The 6,015-nt window shown below is 46.6% G+C and overlaps 1 long non-coding RNA gene across 1 annotated transcript; it reads right to left on the reverse strand.

The window, feature by feature from the left end:
* Positions 1 to 2,642: 2,642 nt before the first annotated feature.
* On the reverse strand, positions 2,643 to 5,530 carry LOC135814080 (uncharacterized). The gene is made up of 2 exons (XR_010553150.1): positions 5,208 to 5,530; positions 2,643 to 3,346 (listed from the first exon to the last, which is right to left on the reverse strand). It is a non-coding gene; the product is annotated as an uncharacterized LOC135814080 (long non-coding RNA).
* Positions 5,531 to 6,015: the final 485 nt, after the last annotated feature.

The following is a 6,015-nucleotide window of genomic DNA, read 5'->3' on the forward strand; positions in this document are numbered from 1 at the left end:
AACATCTAGCTTCCCTTGATGCAGCAATACAATCGTGGCTGGCTCAGCACTACTCCTTGAAGGATAGGGCTGTAAGCCAGGTACAGCCTGCACCCTGCCAGTAGTTACAGATACACATATTGGTCGAGCCTGGCATACCCATGACACAGTCCAACCTGTAATACATTAAGTTAAAAACCGTCATAATGATAAGTTTAGCTGGTCCATGATCTATTCCAAGTTCATTCCTATAGGCAGTTGTGTTTCCACGACCTTGCTTCTTCAAGTAGATGATCCTGGGTGCACTGTTACTCACTGGAGCATTGTTAGAGCGTGGGTAATGAGTAGCAATCACAAATACGGACTAAAGTTGAAAGCAGACTGGTTTGCCTGCTTCTTCATTAACCATCATCTTCACTAGAACCCGGCTCGGTGCATTGCCTAGAACGAGTATCAAAGTATCGGCCGAACATTTCTCATCCATGTAGTGAATAAAACCTGGTTCATCACGCAGGCTCACTCCTGTTGAGTTTGCAAGTCCTCCCACCATGGCATCCTCAACGCGACCAGGAAGACCATCGCCATCCATAATGTACTGCAGCGCGTCCTGCACAATCAGTGAAACCACGTCACGAGAAAGCATATACGCAAAGCCTGCTGCAAAAGGAGCGTAAGTGCTTCTGCCTTTCAGGAAAGCTGGGAGTTTCTTGATGCAGTTTGGATTTCGTGGATCAGCTGAGCATAATACAACAGGAACTAAATTATTATTTCCATGCCGATGTCCTGAGTAGAGACCTTGTCTAGGCTGACGCAACAGCCACGGTAGGAGCTGACGGAACACTATGTATGTATCATCATCAACCAGCATGATGTAATCGTATGGCTTCTCCCTTTGAAGACTCCACAGCAGTGTCCACTGTGTTTTGGCCGTCATCCTGTGATAATTATCCACGAACGGTGCCAGAAATATGTCACCTTTGGTCTCTTTCTCCTTTCGCAGTGCTTCCATGACATCTTTCTTCTCTGAAACTCCAGCAAGGAACAGACACTCCACATTCACATCCTTTAGAAGCTGGTGTTCTGTCCAGTTTAGAGACTTACTGTCACCAAAGAGATCACCGCTGGTACATCTAGAGAACCACAGGTCCCGTGTGATTTGTCGTCGCTTGAAGTAGCCAGGACCTGTCTTCACGATGAGTAGGACAGACAGAATTGAGCCATCCGGTCGAATATGACGCCTGCCTTCTTTTGACATCACATTTCGTTCTTCCCATTTTCCAGTACTGTTCCTCGACTGCTGAAGGCCAATCCTTGTTTCCAGTTGGCATAGAGCAGATTCCAGCGGTGATGTTACGTGTAGCAGTTTCCGTCCGACACTGAAGAAAGCGAGTACCGGAAAAATGCAGACCAAACACAGCAGAGCAGTTACTGTTCTTTTGACTCCTAGGTCCATGTCGTCAGCTGCAGTGAAATGTCGCCTTCTATGTCTACTATATTGACGAAACAGTTGAAGGAAATCCAAGAAGAATTGTCTTAGCTACAAAATCCCACCATTGTTGCAGGCTCGAAGGCTCGAGTCGAAGCGCCCACCATCAGGGAGCCCTACATGTACACATACATGTACCATAATTATTAGTACCGTAAAGTACCGTTGATCCGCCCCCTCTCTAATTCCCGCCCCCTGTCGATTTTCTCCTTGTGAAGCGACTTCGGCGTATACAACGAAATACGATGTTGAACCGACGCATACACTGCTGTACACAATACTTGCCAATCCAGGATCAAAATGTGCACAATCCAGCACATTGAGACTGATCCTCTACGTTGTTGTACATCGTACTGCACTTGACAGCCTTGATCTAATTCCCGCCCCCTGCCGAAAACCCAGCTGGGAAGCGACATGGCGTGGGGGCGGATCAACGGTACTTTACGGTATATTACCATCAAGAGTACTTGACTGTACTCGTGTGTGGTTGTACAATGTAGGGCTCCCTGCCGGCGCGCCACCCTCAACCCCGAGGAAGCGACGAGGCCAAAGTACTGTCAGTCCGTGCGCCAAATTCAAAAAAGTCGTCTAGAAGTTGCACTTTTATTTGCAACCGCGGGAAATTTGAGAGGTCTGGAGAAGAAAATTCTCAATGGGACTCAAAATTGACAAACAAGACGACGACCAGCGCTCGAGCATAGTACCTTTTCGCCATTCCTTCGTGCATGATACCTATTCTTATTGATAAACACTACCCTCATGTTTCGTTTCATGCGCAACGGACGAAGCGAAGTGTCTTTTTTCGTCCACGAAAGAAAGGTAAGGAAATTGTCGTCTTCGCGACACCCTTCGGATTATTTAGTGGGGCATTGTGGGCCAAGGATATTTTTTCTTTTTCTTTACAACTGTCCCCAGGTACTGAGACGGCGCTGATATCCTAGGAGTTCTGTTAGTGCAAAATGCCAGGTTACTGACTTATGGCGAGGTTTGTCCACCCAAAAATATGGGAGATTTCTTGGATAACATACACACATAATACAGTGAATGGTATTGCAGTGGGCATCCGAAACGGTTGAACCAAACAAATATGGTATGATACCTAGAGGCTAGGCACACAAAAATCACTCAGGAATTGGACGCAAGTCCCGGGACCTTGGTGCGTCATTACACCCGGACATTGAATGTTTGCCGGCACACGGCTTTTGCTCCACCACTTCATACAAGTTTACGCACTCACTCAATTCGAAAGACTGGAACGAGACCAAACCGAATGTGACAACTAAGAGCGAGTTGTGCATTTGTTGGAACAACGTTCGGGCATTGCGAGAAGGATATCAGCAGGGTCCAACAATGGCAGCAACAGCACCAGGTGATTATGGAGTACCAAGGAGCTTGTATCATGCACATTACAGTGAGCAACAAGAGAAACCGTACTGTGGTACGTGAAATCAGAGCCTGGGCAGGATGATCGACACTGTACACTGTGCTACAGCGCCTCAATTGTGCGAGAGAAAACAAACAGACCAGCAAGCACAGATCATGAACTGGTACACAACATTGACAAAGCACAAACCGCACAGCAAAGTTACAGGGCATAGCCGAGCGTTTTGTTGCCAATGAATTGCTTGAGAAGGGAGCAGTGTTCCTTGTAACATTGCATGGAGTAAACGAGAACGCAGAGTCAGAACCAGGCGTAACAAGGCAAGACGGCTACTGTACAGGGGCAGGCTTGACGATCACTTGCATACTCGCAATTTTGGTACAACCAGGAAATTAGGCATCACGTCATACCGAAGTGGCTTCAACACGCTACATTGCATTCATAGCTGTACGGTGAACCTGTTACACGAGCTTCTGTGAAACATACAGCATGCCAATGACCTGCAAGCACCAACAAATGCAGCCGGTAAAACAAACGCAGCCGGTAAAACAAACGCTACATAACTGCCCAACATAAACTTGTACATGCTGATGAAAAGCAAGAATGTGCTTGATGTTGGAAGTTATGCTCGCATATTCAAAAACATGCATGGAAAAACATCAATGACATTGTTCACGAATACAACAGAAACATCATACAGGGAGAGTAAGTAATCCTTCCTCCGTTTTGTATACGCGCACGCGCGCGCGTGTGGTAGATAAATCCGTTTGGCATGACTTTCGATCGAGGTTGCGTTCACCGTAGAGATAGGTGAACTCGAAGCCAACACCTCTCACTTTCGCTCTACTGCCCCTTTGGGGCCGATGCGATCCTTGTGCTAAGTTGTGGTAGTGGCTCAACAGAACAGGACAGGTGTGTGTGTGTGTGCACACGCGCGGGTGCGCGCATGTGTGTGTGTGTGTGTGTGTGCGTGCGTGTGTATGTGTAAGTGTGGTTTCTGAACTTTTCTCACAATCGTATAAGTTTCAAATTTTCGTGAAAACCCAGCTACACTGTGACCGGTACAATCGCATGTCGTTTACTAGTATCGGGCGGTCAGTCACATGGCATGTCGGGTATCCAACAGCACCGCACTGACAGCTTATAGACCTTATATTTAGTATTTATAGTCCTACTTCAAGTAAATGTAGACAGTCAGCATCATGAAAGTTGCCATTACGTAGAGTTAAATACAAGCCAGTCTCTAGAGATGAGCACGACTGTCTCAGGGTAATACTAGTGATAAATACAGGTACTTCGAAGTACTGTCTTTTTTATCTGTTAAGTTAACACAAGATGGCTTTGTAGCTTCAGTCGTCCAGAATATTCATTTTATTCCGCGGTTGCCGCATAATCGACACGCAACTGTACTTGTGCAAATCTCCAAACGCTACGTAATTGGCCGACATTTACTTGTCCACGGTGATGAGAAGCACGGCTCCTAATTTTTAAATCATGAAAGGATTACATATGCAGGTACATGCATACAATGTGCACTATCCTGAAGTCGTGCGCAAATATTCAAAATCATTCACCGAACACAGAGAGGCGCACATACCGTAAAGTACCGCGAGAGCGCCCCACCTTGATTTTGCTGCGACAGATTTATATAATACAGCCAGGGAAAGGAAAATCGTGTGGCAGAGTGCAACGAAGTTCGTACGGTGTGAGCAACTTAGTGTACTAAGGTCACACTAAGCAGGTTTTTGTGTGGAGCTCGTGTCCGCTCGAAGGCACAGATTGTCTGCAGAACGTGCAATATGTGTACAAAAATCGTGTCGTATAACCTACAGACCGGAGACCACCCCCACAATACGACCCCGAAAGGACGAGATGGTGGGGCGCTCTGGCGGTACTTTACGGTACATGTAAATACGAAGGAACCACATGCGCAGCAAGGAGATTAGTCATTACTTTACTTATGAGTTGATGGATAGAAGTTTCCTTTCAGCTGACCATTACCACTCATGAAAGCAATAGTGAGTGCTGTTGTTCTGATTCACAGGTATATATTCGGCACTTAGCGCAATGTGTTTTCGAAGCTAGGCACACGATTTGCATGAGGAAATCATGCAAAGATGTGGCATAAGGCCCTACAAACATGACCTAGGTAAAGGGATGCTATTATTTGCATTTGCAGTACTTTGCCATAGGATAATTTGTGTATGATTGTGTTGATCAATTTCACATAATTTCACGACAGGTCATAGTTTATTTAGTGGGGTGTTGTGGGCCAAGGATCTACGACCATGTCTTTTGCATTTCGAACAAGTAGACACTTTCAACAATTCATACAAAAAATGCCTTCAGTGCAAAACATACCGTTCGGACACACCAGGCAGTCCTTTCCAGCCTTGATTTTCAAGTGCAGACGTATCCACGATGACCTTCGAGTGAACTGCGGCTTGGAACACTTTGAATACGAACCACACACTCAAACTAACTAGACCACCGCATAGCTAGTGTATTCACGGAGCCAAAGAAGTCTCCTTCTGCCCCCACAGGGTCTTGGTTAGTTCTCTAGAAGGGACGAGAGCCATACCTAAATTCAATAAATTCTCCAATTCCAAAAGCCTCAAATGAAGGCGTCTTGGTGACTTCGTTTCCCGCGGTTGCAAATAAAATCAGCCCTTGAGTACCCCTTGGCGCACGGACTGCTGTAGACGCACTTCAAGTAACTACTTAGTTCAAAGTACCGTACTGGCAATATATGTTGCCGCAATGAGGCCATGAAGCGTTACATTGGCACATGTTTGCCGCACGCAGGGCGTTACATGCAAAGTCGCACAGGAGCCGTTACACAGGTTTCTATATTGCCGCAGTCCTTTTTTGGCTATTGCCGCATCACTTTTTTTCTATTGCCGCATCATTTTTTTCTTTTCAAAAAAAAAAGATCGCCGCACCCCGCCGGATGGCGGACGCGCGTTACGAACTGAACGAAAATTTGTCGCACTAGCCTGGTCGCGCGTTACGCCGCACCCCCCTGCGTTACGCGTTACGCGGCAACATATATTGCCAGTACGGTGAAGTAAGCCTCTTGAGTCTTGTACGGAATCATAGAGGTCTGCTGATCTGGCAGGACTTTACGGCTGAATCAAGGCCGAGTGCGTACGGCCAAGGAGCGTAGCGC

Source organism: Sycon ciliatum, chromosome 4 (genome assembly GCF_964019385.1).
Source record: "Sycon ciliatum chromosome 4, ocSycCili1.1, whole genome shotgun sequence".
NCBI lineage: Eukaryota > Metazoa > Porifera > Calcarea > Leucosolenida > Sycettidae > Sycon > Sycon ciliatum.